At 43.4% G+C, this 23967-nt stretch overlaps 1 long non-coding RNA gene across 1 annotated transcript in view; it reads right to left on the bottom strand.

Moving 5' to 3' along the window:
• Window positions 1-5219: 5219 nt before the first annotated feature.
• Window positions 5220-23967, bottom strand: part of LOC309625977 — a 68194-nt gene continuing 49446 nt past the window's right edge. Inside the window, exons 5-6 of the long non-coding RNA XR_014242862.1 lie at window positions 19802-19847; window positions 5220-5299 (exon numbers count right to left, since the gene is read on the bottom strand). This is a non-coding gene — a long non-coding RNA (uncharacterized lncRNA). The remainder of the gene's footprint in view (window positions 5300-19801; window positions 19848-23967) is intronic.

Raw genomic sequence — 23967 nt, forward strand, 5'->3', positions numbered from 1 at the left:
AAGTTTTTTTTAAATGCTTTTTGACCCAGAAGAAATACAATGAGACTGCTAAACCAGCAGAAAAGGAAGACGCTGAGGAAACTGGTCTCAAATACAGTTCTAAGGTGGCAGGAAGGGCGGGAGGGGAAGACTGAATAATAGGATTACTCAGAGCTGCTAATGATCCTGATTCAATCATTTTCTGCTTATAAAAGGGCACTTCGACACTTTCCAAGCCCAAATATACGTTTCCTGATGGAAGGTCGCTCCCATGCATAAGCTACTGAAGACTAGATTTATCAGAAATTCTGATAGATTCCTAAACCCAGCAGGGGAGGTGGCACTGCTATCATTAATTGAGTCAATGATCTATTTTATCCGGTACTAAGCGTACATGCATATAATGCATAAATTACACAAAACAGTTAGAGCATAGTTAATGAACTTGCCCTAAGGCTAATAAAAAAGCGCTTAGCTAGGTCCTTCTATTTATTTTTTTCCTTTATGCATAACAGCATTTTACTTAACAGCATTAATCAAGCTGAAGGACCATCTGAATTAAGATGTAAAGACCTTTTTTAGGCTGTGTGTCAGCATAAGTGAAGTGCCCAGGTACCAGTCAGGGTTAGGATGCCCTGACACGAAAGGGCTTCCCTGTGACACACATGGCATCATCGGGGGGTCTCTTCTATTTGGGATGATCTAAGTAGGAACGAGCAGTTACGTGGTTGGGGGGTTTGCTTTTTCACGGTGGTGAGTGCCTGTGAGGCTTATCAACACAGTGAGCACAACCTGTTTACCCAAATAAACTATGTTGGTGTCGGAGGCCCAGAGCTTGATTTCCAGCAGGGCTGGGAACTAGTCATGCTGCCTTGGAGAAGTCACTTAGCCTGTGTCACCCTCGTCTATAAAATGGGGACACCAGCATGTGCCACTCCCAGTTTGGGGGAGAATCAAATGAGATGACAGACGCAAAGCTCCAGGCACCAGACTGACAACTGGTCAACATGTAATCGTGTGAGAGTAACAAACCATTCAGGGCAGTAATACAGCGACTAAGTTGTTTGACTAAGAAGTTCAAATAACCATCTGTGGGGCTGACTATCATAAACGCCTCATCAAAAACATAAAGTATTACGGGTGGCCAATGAGAACATGCGGAGATGCTCAACATCACTAACCGTCAGGGAAATGAAAATCAAAACCACAATGAGACACCACCTCACACTCATTAGGATGCTTACTATCAAAACCCAGAAAATAAAAGTGTAGTGAGGACGTGGAGAAATTGGAACGCTGTACACTGTTAGTGGGAATGTAAATCGGTGCAGCCACTACAGAAAACCGTATGGAGGTTCTTCAAAAAATCAAACATAGAATTATTGTATGATCCAGCAATTCCACTTTTGGGTGTTTAACCAAAAGAATCGAAGGCAGGGATTTGAACAGATATTTGAACAACTATCTTCAAAGCAGCATTATTTACAACAGGCAAAAGGTGGAAGCAACCCAAGGTCCAGTGGTTGCCAGGGGCTTGGGGCAGGGAGATGGGGAGTATGTAATGGGGACAGAGTTTCATTTGGGGAAGATGAAAAAGTTCTGGAGATGGATAGTGGTGATGGTCGCACAACAATGTGAATGTACTTAATGCCACTGAGATGTACCCTTAAAAATGGTGAAGATGGTAAATTTTGTGATGTGTATTTTACTACAATTTAAAAATATAAAATATAATAAAATGTTTCCAAGCTTCAAAGGCTGAGATAGTGGTAAGCTCCTTTTGTTGTTTTGTTTTCTAATTGACAATCCATTTCTTCATTCCTGTATTTCTTCATTCATTTATCTCATCATCAAAGCTGTATTGAGCTCCTATATTATATCAGTTACTGTGGATAAAGAAATAAAAGTAGCCTGGTGTCTGATCTCCCCAATCTTAAAATCTAGAAAGAAAAGGATAATCGTAGGATTGATAAGCACAGCATCGTGGGACAAAGGCAATTCATAGAAGCATGTGTAAGATATTGAAATAGTAAAAAGAGAAATACAGGGATGAGAATAAGAAAAGTAACAAAGAAAAAGACATTTTACATAAAAATCAACAGATGACTACAGGCATCTCATTTTTTTCTATATTTTACCAAAAAAAAAAAAAAGACTGGATTTATGTTTTTCTTTCTGCCATGTGGTTTAAACTTTTCTCCTAAGAAAAGACCATTGAATCGCTAAGAATGTTAACTTTAATTTAACCTACTCCTTAGAAGTATTTTGCACAGGAAGAAACTGAGGCCGGTAAAGCTGAAAGGTAGAGTAAAACTTCATGCAATTAAATTAGTGACAAATATGAGTCTTGAATCTAGCTTTTCAGAAGTGCCTGTTTCTTACATACACTAACTTTTCCAAGGCAGCCAGACATACATTTGTGAACGGTGATCCAATACTTACTGACATCACATGATCTCATATTTGTGTAGATAGCACTGTCATAAACTTTTCAAATCATAGTTGATGTCAGAGAGACTCCCTTTATATGAGGGGTTAGGTACGTTTCTTACTTCTGAGAGGACAAATGACTTCATTCTGGTTAGAAAAGACAGTCATGATCTGTGCTGTTCACATGAAGGTCAGGTCCACTTACTTGACTGTAAATGTGTACATTCACCCCTTTAACAAAGAGTCAACACACACTCCGGGTCAGATGCTGTTAAATGCAGTGGGGACACAGTAATGAAAGGACAGACATAATTCTGCCCCCAGGAACCTTACCATCTGGTGAAAGTAAATTTTATCTTTTTAATTGGTTACTGGAGGTGTGCACAGGATCTGGAAGAGATGGTAAACCAGCTGCCAGAAAACCAGAAATGGCAAGAGAAAGCTCACCCATCTTTGTTTTTTAAAAAAGAACTGTTCATAAGGGCCGCCCTGAAGCTTAGGAACAGAAGCAAGATTTAGGAAGGGCTTCTAAGAGATACTTTAAGAAAAATTGTATTTAAAAGAAATTTTGTTTAATATTATGAATGAAACACCTTGATAAAAATTGAAAAAAACATACACTGGATTTCATTTATTTTTAAACATTTACAGAGAGCATTCTAAATATTTTGCTTTGTCTAGTCTTTAACTTTTTATATAAAAAGTAATATTTTATTTTCATGTTTTAAAGGGTAGTAAGGTAGACTGTATTGTATTGACCCAATGACAATGTCCAGAATATAAGTCATTTTATTTAGTAAGTAATTTCTAAGCCTTGCTGGTCATCAGTATCACCTGGGAGAGTTTCTTGTTTTGTGTTTTTCATTACAGATCACGCTTCTCAAGTCCCAAATCTTCTGAATTAGAATCTCAGGGATGGTGCACATTGTGGGGACCTGAGAATCTATGTTTCTTAAAAGAAAAACATGAGATGAAAGAAAAAGGACTCCTCCAGTGATTCTGATGGAAATCCAGTCTCAGAAACTATCTGTTCAGATTATAAGACTATTGTCAAATACTGCTATTACCCATGTCCTAGCTGAAGATAAAGCAAGAGGAAAAGTATCTTTTCAACGCTGAACTGAAGACCTGGGCAGAGAGGTGCACATGAGAGAAGAACATAGCATTCTCGCCGCCTGCGACTAACATTTCAGTAAGTGGCATCTTCCCTCCATTTACATTGATGGAAGGATCATTCAAATGGTGAGGACAGGTCAGTATGAATTTTACAAAGCTAGGATTTCTCAGGGTTTTAAATAGAAACATATGGGAAGAAAACAGCTGCTTTGGGCAATATTTCCCCCCAAATTAAGTCTTCACATACGAAGAGCACCATCATCTTGTGCTGCCATATTCCTGAACTTTAAACATTGGCTGTCCTGTTGTTTTTGTTTGAAATTGGAAGAAAATGAAATTAAGAATAATAAAGCCATATATACTGACAAAGACTGTCTCCTTGACCAAACCTGGGTTGGGCTCCTCTGAGGCCTCTTCTGGACCAGGCCCCAAACTTGGGCTCTGACCCTCGGCAGCTTAGTTCAGTTTTAGCAAGAATCCTGGTGGGTCAGTTTAGTGAAAATCTCCCACCATCAATATCTGGTCAAATTCCTCATTCTCCACCCTTGATATCTTATCACCCTCATCACCAACTATCACCTGCCTTCTGCAAGAATCCGGTCGAGTTGTGCTAGCAAGAGTCCCCCAGCTCTGATGTCGTGTTCCATCCACTGACCCCCACCCTGCTCCTTGCCAGTAAATCTCCACATGTCTTTATTTGGGGTTGAGCCCAATCTCTCTCCCCTACTGCAAAACCCCATTGCAGTGGTCCCTTCTTGAACAGACTTTCTTACCATATTTAACAAGTGTCAGAGTAATTTTTTGGACAATACTCAAGTAGAATTTCACACTTGGTTAAGGGCTTTGGTGTTCCTGATATGTTATCTAGCAACTTTCAGCCCTTCTATAGGTTTCCTTTCCTACTTAGAGCCTGAGAGACCAGAGATTTATGTGAGATGGGAGCTGCAGGAAGCAGAGAAGACATTAAGGGGGAAAAGATGATGAGTTTAGTTTGGGACAAACTTTATTTGGATTTCTAGCAACATGGCATCTGGGAATATTTGACAGGCATTTGAAAACCTGAGTATAATCCAATGAAGAGGTCAAGGCGAGAAACAGAGATTGGAGAGCTGTCCCCCTGGAGATGGGCTGAAGTGCTGTGAGTGACTGAGTGCCCGTGGAGGAGCACGGGGCCCACAGCTTCCAGTCAAAGGCCACCAGGACACCCCTGTGGTCAAAGGAGCTGCAGCGAGGGACAATCCACTCTGGGGGAGGGGGTATCTCAGCAAGAAGGTATTAGAAGGACCCCTAGGATTGGGTTTACGTTAGGTGGTTTTGCGGACCGCTGAAGGGAGTGGGGGTCTACTCTGGACTGGGTGCTGTCAGGAGGCAGGGATAATTTTATGACTGAGGAGATTCACAAATCTTATCTGGAAGCAGAGCAGACAATAATAGTAAGACTAAAGCTATAATTAGTAAAGAAGAAGCAGTCTTGCCTATTTGCCAGGAAAATGGCATTATTGGTCATTTTTGTGGCTTGTATGATGCTCGTACTTTTCAGTGTTCAGAAATAACCACACGGAGGTCTTGCTTTTGTCTTGCTGCATCCTGGTCTCGGGGTGGCCTGGACTGATGCTGACATGCAGTGCAGCTGTTATACTCATGGGGAGAACAGCAAGGCCTGGCTAAGAGTCCCAGACCAGGTCCAGGATGGCAAGGGCTGGCTTTCTTTCTCAGGAGGAAGGAGAGAGAAGGTTCAAGACAGCATCTTGGTCCCTCTCCTCCACGCTGTAATCTGAAGAGTGGCAAAGAAAGTGAAAACAGAATGAGACAAACCTGGGAATGCAACATCAGCTTTTCCCACTTCACATCTTGAAATACTTGTACTCCTATGTGAGGAAACAACAAATGAGACACTACAGCAAAGTGGGATTATTTGGAATTGCCATCTAGTAAGATGGATGTCATCTACTTCTTTTAGGTCATGCAGAAGACTCTGTTAAATCCATTTGATTTAATTAATTGCAGTAGGTTTGTAGTCAAGCAGCACCTACCTAAGAAACCAGAAAGTTGTTAATGGTTTGATCTGTTATCAAGACTTGAGTCATATGTAAGAAGTTGCAGCAAGGTGATAAAATCATGTCCTTTTTTAAAATGTAGTTTTCCTTTTGTCCATAAGTGACTGATTTCTCTTGGTCCATTCTGACCTGGTTGGTTCTTGTTAAAATTGGATTTTAACACTATTGCCTCTTGCTCAGACTCACAAGGGATTCTGTTAGGTCGTCCACCTGGGTAAATGGACCACTGTGCTTTTGAGAGTACTTCCCAGACTTGGTTTTCTCAGACCAGACTTTTAAAGTTCCTACATATGCCATGGTTACGGCTCCATTCTTCGGTAGCTGATTCTACGCGCTTGCACGGGGTGGGGATCTGGCTCCTCAGACAGGATTTTGTGCTGGGTCCTCACTTGCATGTGAACGTCTTCTGACCTTGACCCACACCCTTCCCCTGTTCGGTGTGCCACATCCTGCGCCCTTCATCTCGGCACCACAGGCGTTTGAACATGTGTCTCCTCTCCGCCCTCCAAGGACACAGCCCAGGGACATCCTCATCACAGCGCTCACTGGGATTTGTGAGAGGCCCAGCCACTCCAGCCTCCCTGTCTCCCTGGGAGTCCCCACAACTCCCAGGATGAACTCAGTGAGGGCCACCTGGCACGGAGCGGGCTGCAGCCTTCTTGGCTGTGTCCCAGCCTCCTTCCAGGCCCTTTTCCCCTGGGAAAAGCCCTGATGGGGACTGTGCAATCTGTGGGTGTTTTCAACTCAAGACTTTCAACCGATTTCTTTGATGGCTCCGTTCCTTACGATCCCGTCGACCTAGCATTTGGAGTGTGAGGACAGTAAGCACAGGATTGCCATAATAGAGCCACTGTTGCTATGTTTCTCTAGACCAAGAAAGAGGCCTATGGATCGCTGGTGAGATGCCAGCAACGGCCCTGCAAGGCCTCTCCCTCATCTTGGGTCTCCAAGACATGAAAGTGCAGAGTCAGGAGTGGCCTGGAGCCACCAGGTAGGAAGGTTTCTTCGCAGATTAGGAATCAAATCTGGGCAGTTTGGGAGCCTAACAGATATTCACAGGTGGCCAGTGTCATTTAAATCAGGTCCTTTCTGCAGTGCCCATTGATCCAGCCCTTGAAAGGCTGTGCTTTCCCCACTGACAGAAGCAGTCGTGCAGCATATGCAGAGTTTCCTGCAACGCCAGAATTACATGTAATTTGTCAACAGCTGACACTGCTAATAAAGGGTTTACACATATCATGTGCAACATCTACACACTGCTTAAATGCAAGCCAACTGGATAAATTTAATGTTACAGCAATATATTTTGGAACTCTCCTTTGAGCTTTCCTGGGGTAAATTGGCCCTTAAATGAAAACATATGGACGGTAGAAATCCCAGGTGCTTTAGATCAACAGAGACTTGGCTAATCCCATGGATTTTGGTATATTTGACATAAGCAAAGTTCATTAAACCTGGGGCCAACCTCATACCTGATGTCAGCAGGCTAACTGGAATATGTACTCATAATCCTCACACATGTCTACAACTGGCCCTCGACTGGGCTACTTTGATTTGTTCTCCTTCCTAAAATGCCTGGAATATCATGGGCTTCCAGGTTTACAGTCTTCAAGTTTTTCAGTTGGGAAGTTCAAATTTGGATCCAGCAAATGGAAAAAAGAAACGTGTCCATTTTACGTATCAGGAATATATTTAGGTTCCTATGAATCCATATTAACAAAGACACACAATTTATTCTAATATGGTTGGATGTTTATTTTATGAGAGTCATTCCTGGAGATGCAGTGAATGCAGGTCTGTTACGGTCAGCATCATTAAGTGGAAACCCTGAAACTACCAGGGAACTGGTGTTACAGACAAACGGACCTGTGAGATAAGAAGCAGTGAAAACAGAGACCTACAGCTTTTTCCTCACTAACTCAATGCTGTTTTTCCTGTTTCCTCTCAAAACATGAGAGGGTTTTTCTTTTCATGTATAATAGCTACAGTTAAATTTTATTCCTATAGTGCCACTCTTGGAAAGCATCTCAGTGGATACCAAGTCTAAAGGAGACCACTTGATATTTTAAAGTGGGGAACCTAGATTCACATGGTATCAGAAAATCTACTCTTAGTATCTGAATCCTATGAAATTTGTACATAATCCACGTTTATAGTTCAGAATGCAGAAAATGTTTCTTAAATTAGAAATATATTCTGTAAATGCTGTAGTCTATTCTTTTCCTTTCATTTTACTGGTAGGTTCTGCTTTAGTAAGGCAAAGTTAAAAATAGGGTTAAGGTGAAAAATCTAAATGAATGTTATTATGCACCATGTATTATAGTTTTTTTTCTTAAGCAATAGAAAATGCTTTCTCAAGAGTATCAGTCAAGAAAATCATCAGAATACATCTAAGCAAAAATTAATCTAAATGAAAAAATATATATATATATTCTTTATAGATATGGCAAAAGAATCACATAAATACTTTGTGTAAATGCTTTAAAGCAAGTTTTGGAAATGTTATTTTTTATAAAGATTTTTAAAATTAATTTATTTTATTTTATTTATTTATTTTTGGCTGCGTTGGGTCTTCGTTGCTGTGCGCAGGCTTTCTTCTAGTTGTGGCGAGCGGGGGCCACTCTTCGTTGCAGTGTGTGGGCTTCTCATTGCGACGGCTTCTCTTGTGGAGCATGAGCTCTAGGTGCGTGGGCTTCAGTAGTTGTGGCACGAGGGCTTAGTTGCTCTGCAGCAGGTGGGATCTTCCCAGACCAGGGCTCGAACCTGTGTCCCCTGCATTGGCAGGTGGATTCTTAACCATTGTGCCACCACGGAAGCCCAGGAAATGTTATTTTTTAAATTATGAGAACAACTGTTGTGCATTATCCAAACAATAATGGACTTGCATATCACCACCTACAAAGATTCTGATTTAACATTTTTTCAATCGGAAGGAAATTGATGTAATTACTTTAAAAATACTGATGTTATATTATAAGGCACAGCCATTTTAAACCTTATGTCTTGTAACTTCGTCTCTCTTTAGGGCTGAATCTCAGCACTTCCACTGTAAGTAAATGCTTTGGAAGAAAAAGAAAACATTGCTCCCCAAATCCCAAGACTCTTACATTCTTTTATTATTTCAAGTAATTTGAGGAAAAAACCAAAATCTTCCTTCTAACCTTGGTTGACCACAACTCATTTTTTGTTCCAAATTCTTCTACTGATCCCCTTTCCTCACTGGTCTTTTTGGAAAGGCAAAGATGAGGAAGAGAGGAAGAAGGAAATCCGCATCCAGTGGGGGCTTTGGAGAGCACCCATTCCAACACCTTCAATGGACCTAAACAAACTGTGTTTGCAGAGGGTAAGTGGGCCTTGGAAAGGCAATGGCGAGAGAAGCGGGGGCCCAGGGTGGTTCTGCCCGGTGGGAGTCGCACCTCCCTGTGGACATTAGCTGTGTGTGTGCCATGTGAGTTGGGCACATTGCTACATCTGCCTGCTCACTTCCCCAGCTCTGTGATGAGCATAATGTGACCTGCTCAGAGGCTGCGTGAGAGGACAGGCGAGACAAGACATCATATGGTATCTATTTGTGGCCACTCAGATTTCTAAGGAGGAGAAAACCTGAAGACAGGTTTGTGTGAGCTTAGGAAAGAAGGAATGAAGAAAAAACCACTCAACAACTGAAAATATCCTTCTTCTGCCTCTCTGATCCTTCAAACACCCCCATATCATGCCTCAAATACTGAAATTAGGAGGGTGCCAAGGGAGTGAGGAGTGAGTGGGGCCAACCGGTCACCCCAGGAATTTGCAGAGCCCTGGAAGGAGGCTCAGATATGAGAGGAGTCCAGTGCGGACAGGGATTTTTCTGGGGCCAGGTTGAACCAGCCAGGAAAGAATAAACAGTGTCATTGCCTGAATTTCCACTTTTAGAGACTCAACACCTTAGCTTAGGGATTGATCTTTGACATAAATCGTAGCAATGTTTTATTGGATCTGTCTCATAAGGCAAAAGAAATAAAAGCAAAAATGAACAAATGAGACCTAATTAAACTTAAAAGCTTTTGCACAGCAAAGGAAACCACCAATAAAATGAAAAGACAACCTACGGAATAGGAGTAAGTATTTGCAAATGATGTGACCAACAAGGGATTAATATCCAAAATATACAAACAGATTATACAAATCAATTAAAAAACTGAACAATCCAATCAAAAACGGGCAGAAGACTTCAATAGACATTTTTCCAAAGAGGACACACAGACGGCCAACAGTCACATGAAAAGATGTTCAACGTCATTAATTATTAGAGAAATGCAAACCAAAGCTACAATGAGGTATCACCTCATACCTGTCTGAATGGCCATCATCAAAAATTCTATAAATAACAAGTGTGGGGGAGGACGTGGAGAAAAGGGAGCCCTCCTGCACTGTTGGTGGGAATGTAAATTGGTTCAGTCACTACGGAGAACAATATAGAAGTTCCTTAAAATACTAAAATTAGAACCATTTTACGACCCAGCAATTCCACTCCTGGGTTTACATCCAAAAAAACCAAAAACACTGACTTGAAAAAATATATGCACCCCAACCCCAATGTTCATAGCAGTATTATTTACAATACCTAAGACATGGAAGCAACCCGAGTGTCCATCAATAGATGAATGGATAAAGAAGATGTCGTATATATACACGATGGAATATTACTCAGCCATAAGAGGAAAGAAATTCTGTCATTTGCAGCAACGTGGATGGACCTAGAGAATATTATGCTTAGTGAAATAAGTCAGTACGCTCTCTCTTATATGTGGAATCTAAAAAATAATACAAATGAATGTATACACAAAACAGGAACAGACTCAACAGATATAGAAAACAAACTTTCGGTTACCAAAAGGAAGAGGGATGGGGGAGGGACAAATTAGGGGTATGGGATTAACAGATACAAGCCACTATGTATAAAATAGATAAGTATACTGTATAGCTCAGGATGTATTACCAGTACCTATAATAACCTATAATGGAATATAATCTGCAAAAATACTGAATCACTAACTGAATACTGAAATTAACATAATACTGTGAATCAACTATACTTCCATTAAGAAAAAAAAGTCTTGTCTTTCAAAGTCTTAAGTCTGGTTCTTATCCTACCCGTGCAAGTTTTGTACATCTTCCTGACAGCAGCCCTCCTCTGGTTTTCCGGTTTCCACTTCCTCTGCTCAGCACATCTGAGAGTCTGGAGCTTTTGATCTCCTCCTTCCCCCTTTGAATAACCTTCTCAATCCAACTCATTATTCAAGGATCAGCCCACACCCTGGGCAAACATTCTATCTTCTTGAAATCTTCAACAACTCCAGTCCAAACCTCTCTCTCATCTCTTACATACTGTTGGTATTTATTTTACACACAATTTAGCATTGTATGTGGAAATACGAGGGGATCGATGACTCCAAAGAAAAAGACTGTCTCATTCGCTCCTCTAGGTTTAGCTGTTGGTCTATGAACTGCGGAAGTCACATGCTGAAGTTGAAAAAGCAATTAGATTTTTTTTCTGTTTCCTGAGCACAGAAAATATGTTAGACCCTTAATAAATACTTCATTAGAAAAGAAAAAAAAAAATGAATGGATGGATAAGTGAATGAATGTAAGGCCTGTACCGAGGTACTCTGATTAATTAATTAAATCCAGTTCTTGTCTCAAGGAACTTGCATTATGAAAAGGAAGATAAACTCTTTGCAATTTTCTCTAATACAAAATAGAATGGCCACAATATCATAAATAATCTGGGAGATGACAGGAGAGAAAGACTAATTATGATTTCCTCAGAAAAGCCCTCATAAACAAGACAGGATTTAAGTTCATTTAGAAAGGAGTTAAAAGGTGGAGACAGTCTTGAAGAACATTCCAGAAGGACATTCTGGGAGGATACAAGTATGGGACTGAAGCAAAGACAAGGAGGGCTGGGAGTTCCCTGAAGTCTGAGTCTGTGTCCTCATCCTCACCTCAGTGCCTGGTGTGCCTGGAGCTGCTACGCAAGCTGGCTCTACGTACGTGGGCGTGTTCTGAAAGGCAGGGGTTTGGTTATTAGAGCACTGGGGAGGTGGGGGTGAGTCTCAAACAGTAGGATGAGGGCACAAGGTCTGGGATGCTCGTCTCAGGAAAACAATACCTGATATGGTGGGAAGGGCACTGACTAACTCTGTTCAGGCTGCCATAACACAACACCGGGCAGCTTATAAACAATAGACATTTATTTCTCACAGTTCTGGAGGATGGGAGGTCAAGATCAAGGCACCTGAAGATTCAGTGTCTGGTGAGGACCTGCTTCCTGGTTCACAGACGGCATCTTCTCGCCGTGTCCTCACGTGGAGGAAGGGGTGAGGGAGTTCTCTGGGGTCTCCTTTAAAAGGGCACTGATCCCATCATGGGGGCTCCATCCTCATCACCTCCCAAAGCCCCCACCTCCTGACACCATTCCCTTGGGGGTTAGGACTCAACATGTGAATTTGAGGGGGACACAGACACTCAGACCACAGCCAGCAGCTTTTCAATGTGCACTTCACTGCATCTGATGTCTCGAGCTCCTGACTGCTTGAGCTCCTCTTGTAAACTGTGTATGTGCTGGCCATACGGGGCTGAAAGAGCATAGTTACGGCACTTGCTTTTAAGGAACTTATATCTGAACACACGAAGCTATGTTATGTGATTTACTGAGTAAATGCACAAAGCATGAGATACATGCATAACTTCTGGAATGAGCAGGGTGTAACTGTAGAACTTCGCAGACTCTTGAGTTACTTGTTTCGGGGGAATGGCATGGCACCTGACAAGCAAAGGTAGACTGATGCTCAGGCAGCCCTGCTGAACCACCAGTCCCAATGGGAGGGTGTAGCTCCCACCGGCATCAGCAAACTCATCCAAGCTGTGTGTGTGTAGGGACGTGACGCAGCATCCAACTTACTGAGTCTGCTCCTTGGGCACATTTCTGCTTAAAATGTATTTTGGAAAATAAACGGTTGATGCCCATGTAATTAGAGGTTTAGGAGGTGCGGTAGGCACCGAACGGTACAAACCAGATTTTAGAGAATCTGGTCCAAGTGTGACTATTCCGCCTCGACTGTGCCCCTCAGTTGGGTTATACAAAATCAAAAGCTATTCTTTATCAAGTGACTCCTCTTAAGAGAGTGCAAGAAGGGACTTCCCTGGTGGTGCAGTGAATAAGACTCCATGCTCCCAATGTAGGGGGCCCAGGTTCGGTCCCTGGTCAGGGAACTAGATCCCACATGCATGCCGCTACTAAGAGTGCACATGCCACAGCTAAGGAGCCCATGAGCCACAACTAAGGAGCCCGCCTGCCGCAACTAAGACCTGGTGCAACCAAATAAAAAATAAATTAAAAAAATTAAAAAAGAAAAAAGAGAGTGCAAGAAGAAAATGTTGCCTTTTGCATAAAAGTGCTGGTGCTTCCAACTTATGGCAAATTTTGCTAAAAGCAGAGGTTCTATTTTTATTCCTCACACTCTGGCCCCTTTGGTGTCATTTCCGCTGCCGAAACTGGGAGATGGGCGCCACATCTGCACAGACACCCACCCCCAGCTGAAGGGTCCCAGCGCCCTCCCACGGGCGTTTTCTCTATTGTTTTCTATCAGGTTATCCTTCCCCACAGAGGCGGTACAAAGGGCTTATTTTTTATTCTGTAAAAATGTGCCTAACATACAATTTACCATTTTAAGTGTACACTTCAGTTGCACACATTCACGGTGTTGTGGAGCATCACAACCATCCATCTCCAGAACTTTTTCATTTCCCAAGTGAAACTCCACACTCATTAAACAACACCTCCCCACCCCCTCTCCCAGCCCCTGGCAACCCCCCTTCTACTTTCTGTCTCTATGAATTAGAATACTCTGGGTACCTCACGTAAGTGGAATCATATGGCATTTGTCCTTTTGTGACTGGCTTACTTCACTCAGCATAATGTCCTCAAGATTCATCCACACTGTAGCCTGTGTCAGAATCTCTTTCTTCTTTAAGGCTGAATAACATGCCACTGTATGGATGGACCACACTCTGTTTATCCATTCATCCACCTGTGGATACTTGGGTTGTTTCCATCTTTTGGCTGTTGTGAATCATGCTGCTATGAAATGGGGGTATAAATACCATCTCGAGATGCTGCTTTCAGTTCTTTTGGGCATCTACCCAGGAGTGGAGTTGCTGGATCATATGGTAGTTCTGTTTAGTTTTTGAGGAACCTCCATACGGTTTCCCACAGCAGCTGCACCATTCTACATTCTCAGCAACAGCACCCAGGGGTTCCAATTTTCTACATCCGCACCAAAACTTATTATTTTCTATTTTTGATATTAGTCATCCTGATGGGTGTGAGGTGGTATCTCACTGCAGTTTTGATTTGCATTTCCCCAGTGAGCAATGACGTGTGTCAGGATTTTTAACTCTGAGTCTCTGGTTTGAAAGTGGCCTTTTCCTGGACAGTTGAGGGTGGGCTGACATCCCGATGTGGAGCTGTGACCACGCCCGGCCCGAGGAGCCCTGTCCCAGCTGCGGGGCAGGGCTCATCCCCCTGAGTTAAGGCCTCTTACAGCTGTGCCCACACTGTTTACCGGTGACCTCTCTGACGTGCTCTGCCCGTGCAGGAAGTGGGTCAGAACCCCAGTCCTCTGAGGACTCTGATTAGGATCCCTGTGCCGCGGCAGCAATGTGCCATCATAACTGTAACACGCACGCCAGGAGCTGAGGGACTAGGGGTCACCTAGACCATGGTTTGTGGACCTTCCAATTTTCTGTGCAAGCGTCTTTCTAAATGAGATGGTGGCGGGACCGTGCTGGGTGGAGCAGGGATGGGACAGCTCTGCCGTGGTGAGGCTGGGGCTGGTTTGCTCCCCGCCCGCTGGCCACCGGGGCCCCAGGATGAGCTCCAGGGTCTCCGTCAGGGAACCGCACTGCTGGAAACCACACCGCTGGACTACCTTTACAGATGGGCACCATCCTAGGCTAAGGTGACACGGCCCGTTAGTGACAGAGGGAGGACCAGAATCCACCTCCCAAATTCGCTCAGCTGGCAGCACCCAGGGCGACAAGAGTTGGGGGAGAGAGAGGGATTGCTACATTGTCCGTATGCTGAGAACAGGATCTACACAGTTGGTGATGCTGAAACGGTCTCCAGATGAAACCTGAATGAATCTGATGTTTATTTAGAAAGAACTAAGCACTAGGTACTCTGGAGAATATAAACGTTAATGAAATATAGATCTAACTGCATACATACTCACAGCAGGGGAAGGAAAACCGTATGGGAGTTCGTAAAGGCTTGGGAGTATGGAGTGGAGTGGGCTCAGGGGGCCCTGGCGCACGTGGCAACAGGGGTGCCACGGAGGCTGCTGGGTGGAAAACGGCGGAGAACTCAAACCACCTGGGCTGACTGCTGAAGAAGGCCACGGTCTGCAGCGACAGGTGGTTGGAGTGAGAACAGAGGGGAACCTTGAGGCAGGAAGACCCGCCAAGACCTGATGAAGGTGGAGATTGAGGCAGGGGTGGGCACAAGGGACGTGGCCCCGCCTGCGGGGAGAAAGACAAAAGTTCAAGACGAGAGTACTGCCGACTCACTAAAAAATTCTCTACTAATATTACCAGTAATATTCTCTAGTAAACTAGGACTGCAGCCAAATGTCTCAGGCACCGGGCCAGGGAGCAGATTACATTTACACACGGTTGATGGAGCTACTGCGCTGACTCCAGGTCTGAGTTATGAAAACCCAAATGCTAGGACGAGCTCACATTCAAACAGCAGCACGGTTTCCCTGAAAACTGTCTCGCTAACCGACGGGATGGGGCTTGCTTCCTCTCCAACATCCTCTTTCCCTTCCCCCAGCCTCCTCCAGGGTGGAAATCTTCAGTAGGGTGGAATTCTAAACAACCGGAAGTCTCCAGGGAAGTGTTAGGTTGGTGTTTACAATATCTGTGCTGCTCCTGTAGCATGGAGCAAGGATCAAGATCAGAGATGTAGAGATGAACTTCAAGGGACCCTGGGGTGAGAGGAGAGACCCCTCGACGTCCACATGGAGTGAATTCTGAATGGACCAGTGGGTGATGGACGGAGAAAAGTGGAGAACATCTGTGCGTCGTGATCTGAACGCTCTGTGTACTCATGATGGTCCAGTAACAAGATTTTTCTGCTGGAAAAGGAGGTGCTTACATACCTTCCCAGGTGCTTATGGATGTTTCGAGTAAGTTCTAAGATACAATGGAGTGATTTGGGGCATTCCTGGCCAATGAACTAAGGAGAAGCAGTGATGGTCCAGGAAATGACAGCATTAGCATCCTACACCCAGTCAGGACCACCGTAGAGAAATGTGATGTTTGACAGGGAAGAAAGTTTAAAAATCCTTTAATCCTACCCACCCCTCTGAAAGATGGAAAATCCCCACTATTCTGACAGATGAAAAGAGAGTTGTTTCTTGCTCAGGATCAAAGAGCTATCTACGGGCAGAGCTCCTGTTAAAATCCAGGCCTTCTGACTCTTAGCCACTGCCTTTCCACTGTGCCACCGCCCGGTGGCCCACCAGTGGGGTCAAGAAGCCCATCTCCTCCTGTGATCGGTCAGCTCATGCCATGTTCCCTCCACGTGAAGCATGCTTGAACCAGGCACCATCGGCTCTGGTGACATGGGGAAATGAATTAAGCACCACCAGCGTCTAGCCATCATTTACCAAAAAATCACTGTTCAGATTTTGGGGTTCTCTAGGTGACCATGAATATATCTCAGTGCAGCTAATACTGGGTGATAATTTTATTCTTGCACGTTCAATGGTTCCTCCTAGGTTTGCTTTACAATCTGGTGGATGTTAAGTTGTTATTACAGCAGGCCTTCCTCCACTTCATTTTATTTCACTACCACGGTTATGGGCTCAGTGTTGTAGTTACATTTAATTTCACTCACAATCAGGGTCTGTTTTGGTCATTTGTTGGCTTCCTCCAGCTTTGCAGACCGGCTTCTTTACACAGGGCCAAGTGAGGGCAGGCTGGAGCGCGGTAGCCGGCTCCGTGCCGTCTTTCCAGGGGAGGCGGCTCTCTGCTATTTCAGTAGTTACCCAGACCTTCTAAAGGTGGACTAGTTATGTTCATACAGTCATCTTGCCTTGTTCCTTTCTCCGTACTCCCTAACAGCCGAGTGTCGATGCCATTGTGTTAACCGTGTGTCTAGCATTTGTAAACTTTGTGCTTTGACATCTGCCCTTACAAAGCTTGATACTAAAAAGTTACTAGAAATTAAGAGGGAGTATAAGGCTTACTAGTCACACAGAAATGCATGTTTCCATCTACCGCAGGTTTGTTGTAAGAGGCGTACGCCCAATTTAGTGTGGTAACCTCTGCATTGCAATGTGACGTCCAAAGCATATTCACCTACAGATCTGTGCATACGGGGCTTGTTCTGATGGACGTCTTGTCCCAATAGAATGTACTCCACTCTACGAAACTCAGGTCAGTGAAACAGAAAACTTACTCCAAGGATTTCACTTTCTCCAAATATAGGTCTTGTTTAAAACAAGCCTTTTTAGAAGCACACGAAAGGAACATTTACAATTGGAGCACAGCAAATGCGGCCTTTTGTCTTGCTAGCAGCAACGGGGAGCGATGCCAAGGCTCTTGCCACGAGACTTACCCACGAGGAACAGAGTATTTTACACCAGGTGAACTCCGGCTGAAGTGGCAGTTCCCCTCCGCTCATTCACTTTCGGCTGCATTTGCTTGGGGAGGCTGCCCAGTGTCATCGTCTCCTGCGTGTCAGTGAACTAACCAGCTAGACCAGTTCCTCCCCCTTTTCTCCTGAATCCTGATTTGGGACCAACGGCTGACCCAGAAAATCCTGCGCACGGGGACGTCACCATGTGGCTGGTCATGGGAGAGAAATGTGAGTCCAGCATCCTTCCACCAGCTCTCACACCTTTCTTTCCTTGCCGTGAAAAACCCCCGTTTCCTCCACCAACTCAGCATCACCTGGAGCTACAGACGCCATCTGGGTCACCGGAACACCTCTAACACGACCCACTCGGCGGACTCCACGTTCAGTCTGTCATGACAGCACACATCCCATAGCCTCTGGGATACTCCTCCATACATTCACGAGACAGTGAGAGTGGAAAGACAAAAGGAGTCTTGGGATCATTGTAAAAATGGTTTTAACCTGACAGGCCTCCTGAACGTGTCTGAGGGATCCCCAGGGGTCCCCACTGCTCCAGTCCAAGTCCCAAACTGACCAGCAAGTCATGGAGCAGTAGACTCAACACAGATTCCATCTCTCTGAGTCCCACCTCTAACCCGGGTACCTTCCCCTCCATTACTCTGGGAGACAGACCAGAAGACACTCAGCAAATTCAGTTGATTTGTCCAACTAGTGAAAAGCTGGAGTTCAAAGACAGATTCTCTGAATCTCAGTCCTACCTTGTAGAGTTATAGGGATTATTTGTAAACTCTAAGTTGATAAAGTGCTTTAACGTAACTGCCAAGTATTGCTATGCATAGTGTCTTAAAAACTCCTACCAGCTAGTCGGTTTAAAATGGCAGACTCCACTGTGAAGGGCTGAGCAGAAAGAAAGGCACAGCCCTGCAAGAACTCGATGGAGAAGGATTGTGTTTTAATTCGCTGGGGGCACATAAGACTCTGGGTAAGTGCCAGGAGCAAAGAGAACCCATGCCTGTGCCTGAACCAGTGCTGCAGGGAGAGACACGGCCATGATCCGGCTGCTGGAGAGGGCAAAGCGTGGTAGAAAATCGGCTCTGGCCATGGAAGTAGAAAGCATGATGTTTTGGTTTTAGTAAAATTGGAGAAAGTGAAATTTTGTTGGTTTGAAGCAAGATTATTCAGTTTATTATTCCAAAGCCAACTCTGGAATCAACACAGAGGCTAAATCAGGAGAAATGGTAGCCAAGGTGCGGGTCGTGGCCGTTCCAGGGAGTTTCTGCGTGAAGTCACCGCGTAGGCAGGTGCCGTGGGGCAGCATGAGGGCAGCTCAGCCATAGCCCGTTGGGCGGGCACACCTCTCCCTGGGTCACAGTTCATGTTCTTTGACTCCTTTGCTACAACTCTCTTTGGCTGAAGAGCTGGCTTCCTCCTCTCCCTTTCAATAAGTCTGCTTTGCCAAAGGGTAATGATTAACCCACCCTGTCTACTGGTGCATCAGACAGTCCTTCCAAAAGGAGAGAGTGAGGAAAGGTTTCGGATATGTCAAGCTAAATGGAAGGTGTAAGAATCATTTTAAAATTGTCAGACCCTGCGCTATGCTGTGTGTTAAATACCCAACAGAAGATTTCACCTCAAAGTTTCACACCCAGAACATGTCGAAATGATTGTTATGTTTCCAGAGCAACTAAAATTTAGGTTTGGCTATAATAGATATGTAAACACGTGATGTCACTGGTGATTTTGTCAGCTCTTGTTTGTGGTATTTTAACAATTTACCTTTCATTGGCACATATGGTCTATAACACAAGGTCTCCTGAAAAGTGGGACAGCTGTTTGAGTCAGAAAAGATAAATATATCCTGAAATGACTATTGTTTCCAGCCCCTGAATCATTTCAAAGGACATTTCCAGTGCAAATAGATGATGTAACTCCATGTGCCCTCAGTAATACACCTGCAAGTCATGTGATTTCCCAGGATCATATTAAGTCTGCAAACAATACTGTAAATGAGATCCAAATAGTCCATGTTCTATGAAAAGAACATTCACCTGTGTTTTGAGCTAGAGTAATGTTCATTTTCTTGAGGGAACACACCTCATTTTATTTCACTAAAGCTTTTATCACAAACTTCCCACACATAAAATGCACTAGTAAAAATTCTTTTGGTATACCAGCAGCCTGCATTACATAAAACCGATAAAAAATAGATTAAAAATTAAACATTTATGACCCAAGGAACTGAACAGACTACAGTGAGAAGAACATCTGTAACCATAAAACCCAGAGTCTTGAAATCTGAAGTTGCCTGTTGTGCTTACTTAATTATGGTACAGAGTAACTTGTTGGGTCCCAATAGGGCAATGACTGGGCTGTGGAAATTATTATTCTCTCAGGGATTTTCCTGTGCAAATTCTAGAGAGAAAAATTCTCTTTCCAATATCCAAGTGTGACTCCCATTACTATTATATGGAGTTGTGTACACTGTGCACAAATCGTGAATCCCAGAATAGAGAGACAAAACAATAGTACTAACCTCCTGTACCATGTCAGTAGTATTCTTTAACTTTTAATTTCTTAACCTGTGAAAAAAGAACAAAACTTGTTTCTACTAAGTGAATAATGCAGTTTGTAGGTACTTTCATTAATAGGAATGTAAATTTATGACTTGATGGTAAGTTAGGGCTTCTTCCTCCCCAAATCCATCCCATCCACCCAGACTACAAGTGTCTAGCAATTAGAAACCATGTTTCAGTCATTTCTGTGTCCTCCACGTCTTGGTACAGCAGGGAGCAGACCCTCAATACATGCTTACTAAAATGAACTGTGGAAGATTACCCAGCTTTTGCTTGATTCTGTTAGAATGTTTATGATTTCACTTCCAAGTGGCAAATTCAAAATATTCAAGGTTTGAAACTGCAAGTTTACCAAAGTTCTTGATTAGAGACAATGTAAGTCTTCCACATGTGAGTTTCCAGATGGCTGCGTTTAGTGGGTTTCTGGGCTCAGTGGGAAAAAGAAACCATCATGATGGAAGAATAAGGAACAATGAGCCAGAAAAGCAGGTTTTAGTTCCACTCCTGACACCAAATATCTGCACTGTCTCAAGTTCTCGACTGCAGTTCATTTTACTCATCTTGGCATGAAAATACTTATCTCAGAGGGTGTCATGAAGATGAAACAAGACAAGAGGTACAAAACTATTTTCAAAAGTTTAGTGTAGACTGCACACATTTGTAACATCTTTATTATTTGCATAAAGAAGTATTTTCATGTTGCTGAATTATGCATAAATTATAGGAAATGCATCTGAGATAACAAATCTTATCCAGAGGTTGGAAATGACAGTCAAATCATTCTCCTAGATTTGTTTCCAGAAACAAACAGAAGTTTGCAAATAATATTAATACACTAAATAATAACCTGCCACATCAGTATAGTAACACAGGGACGGTAAAGTGAATCAATCTCTAGTGCAAAGATAATGACGATCATCATGAAATGGTACAGGGTAAGTTATTGGAATCTTACATAGAGATGAATATGGAACATTATTAAACACCTTTACATTTATTCTCTCACTCCATCATGGAAACCACACTGGATTGTACAAGCTATTATTTGGAGTTATATACTGTTTTGACCCATTCTCATTCATCAGAAAGTGGCATCCTAATAGTGGCATTTGATAGAGTAATTCTTGATTAAGCAGAGAGTACCTAGTTGATATAATTAGCTTATTTGTCCATCTTGCTCCATAACTGAGAGGTGCCTTTCAGAAAAGTTTCAGATGTGCTACAGGCTGCCACAATTCAGAATCAACTACAGGTAATCTGAGTTTGGGCCATATCATACACTCATGAAATCTGGAGATTCAAGGAAAGCAGGGAAACCTTGTGAGGACGGCAGCTGTGGCCAACATGCCTGAAAAGATTGTGTGTGAAGTCATCTCAACTCCGGTTGCTAGAGAGCTAAACATAATGATCACCATCGTCCATGCAGAGATCATTATTCTTAGTCCATATTTATGCTCAAATTGGCTTTCATCATGTATGGTGTGTTATTTTGGACTCTTTCCTCTTATAGCCATCAACTGGGTCACCTGAGGGGAAAACCAATGTGTTCTTTGAGACCAGTGGTACTCCCAGAGCAACATCAGCACCACAGGGCGGCCTGACAGACATGCAGATCCTGGTCCAGCCCAGATCTACTGAACCAGGGTTGTTCAGCAAGTTCTCGAGGTGATTCTGTTGTAACATCAAGTTCAAATGATCTACTTGAGGTGACAGAAATGAGCAGTCTTCCTCCCTTCCCACCTTAGTAATGCATAGGACACTCCCTTTTTTCTTTCTGCGAAAATCAGAGAAGTGCAGGTAGGGAAAAAGAGAGGAAATCAAAATGAAATCAAACTCAAGTTCCTCAAAATCAATTTTTTTCTTACATCAATGCTTCTTGAACATGCAACAGCATTAGAACCACCTGGAGGGGTTGTTGAAACATAGCTCCTGGGCTTCAGTTCACAGTATCTGACGCAGGCCTGGGTGGGGCCTGAGAATGTGCGTTTCTAGTAAGTTCTCATGTGAGGCTGGTCCAGGAAGCACACTTTGAGAACAAAAGTGTCTGGGAAGAATATGAAACTTTTAACTCAGCTCTTCTTAACTTCAGGGTTGGAGAACACACTTTAATCAACAAACACAAAATGTGCTAAATGGTCTTATCAGGTAGGGAGTAATGGCTGGTGGAAAAAGGAGCAGAAATCTGAGTGGTGGGAGAGTGAAAGTAAACAGATCCCCAGGAGACAGGAGTGTGTGGAGAGTGAGAGTGCAGGCAGGAAAGCTTTTCCCGAAGAAAGAGCATAAGAGAAAAAGAAAGAAAAAGCAAAACTTCTGAGGTGCTAGAGAAGCAGAGGTTTTGGGTTAGAAATGAGAGCAGGTGGAAATGTGAAAGCTGTTCATCAGGGGGTATAGGCCCTTTGAAATGTTGATTGGAGCCATGGACTGAACGTTTGTGTCCCCCCAAAATCCACATGTTGAATCCCTGACCCCCAGTGGGATGATGTTTGGAGGTGGGGTCTTTGGGAGGTGATGAGGTTTAGATACGGTCATGAGGGTGGGGCCCCCAGGATGGTATTAGTACCCTTATAAGAAGAGGGAGAGACCAGAGCTCCCTCTCCCTCCACCAGGTGAGGACACAGGAGAAGACGCCATCTATGGACCAGGACGGGGTCTCACCAGACAGTGTCAGTGCCTTGATCTCAGACTGCAGCCTCCAGAACTGTGAGGAATAAATGTCTGTTGTTTAAGCTCCTGTCTGTGGTGTTTTGTTGCAGCAGCCTGAACAGACTAAGATAAATGGTTTATTAACCATTATTCACAGATCAACCTGCTAATTCTTAATCTTTATAAATTGAGAATAAAATTTTTGCTTAATCTTCCTCTTTAAAAAATAAAATGGACAGTGCCAGAGTGCACATAAAAAAGTGTATTTTTATATGTATTTTTTTTTCTATAAACCCTCCACACTAAAAGTGATTTAGGTCATTTAAACTGTTTTTATACATTTATTTGTTTTCTATCAAGTCCTTAAATTCACACAGATTTTTATTTAGCAGAAAACAGATGTGACCACATTTTCCAATAAAATCTATTTCTATGAATATTGAGACGTAATGAAGACACATACTTAAGTGTGTATTTTACTGGCCCGTTGGAAACACTCATCCAAAAAGTTCTCATCACTGACCCTGTACATTTCAATAGCTCTCTTTAGCTTCAATTGGTTCATGGAATTTTTTAATAGACAGGCTTAAGTCAACTACTATATTCTATGTTAAAGTTGAAAAAATATATATTTATGTCTTGAATAAAGGAACAATTTGGGTGCTTCATGTTTCCACACTGGCCCTAGTATCAAAGGTGGGGACTGTCATTTAATGAAAAGAAACAGCTATTGAACTACTGAAGAAAATGCATGCTATTCCAAACAAAATGCTTCCATCTGATATATACAGACAGGTTTTAATATTGTATTTTTTGCTTATTTAAATATTGACATGGCTGCTGCTGGCCTGGGTTGGTACAGCCATCAGGAGTGGAGCCGTGGGCCGGAGCCCTCGTGGCCTGGTCCAGACATGGGCTAGAGGGACAAGCCATGGTTACTCAGGCTCCATTCTCCTGTCCCGGGCACTCACCTCACAGGGATGCCACCAGGACAAGTGTGCACACAGCACTGAGCGCACGAGTGATATGGGTGGTGGAGACCACAGTGGTGATCAGTCACCAAGGCTGCCCTGTACCTTTAGGAGTCACGTACACCTGCATGGGTCTGGGTAACATCACCTGAGTCCGAAGGACAGCACCAGGCACAGAGCGGTGGAAAGGGTGACGGAAGCTTAGATCTGAGGTCTCACTTTGGCTGTGTAACCTCGTGCCTGGTGCCGAGGGTTACACTTGGTGGGGAGTGGCCATGTGTCGGGTTTAGATCCTGGGTCCTGCATTTGAGTTTCAGCTCTCATGAAACTGAAATTTGACGACCATGACCTTGGGAAGTTTTGTAGGGGAGGAAAGAGTTCCCTCTACCCTCCTGTGTGTCTATGAAATAAACTGACAACAGGTAATTAACAGGAGAAATGTTATATGCATTTATTCATTTTTAGTATTATGTGCTTGGGGGCATCACAGGGAAAAACAAGTAAATACCCAA

The sequence above is a fragment of the Balaenoptera borealis genome (genome assembly GCF_965194805.1).
Source record: "Balaenoptera borealis genome assembly, chromosome: 3".
NCBI lineage: Eukaryota > Metazoa > Chordata > Mammalia > Artiodactyla > Balaenopteridae > Balaenoptera > Balaenoptera borealis.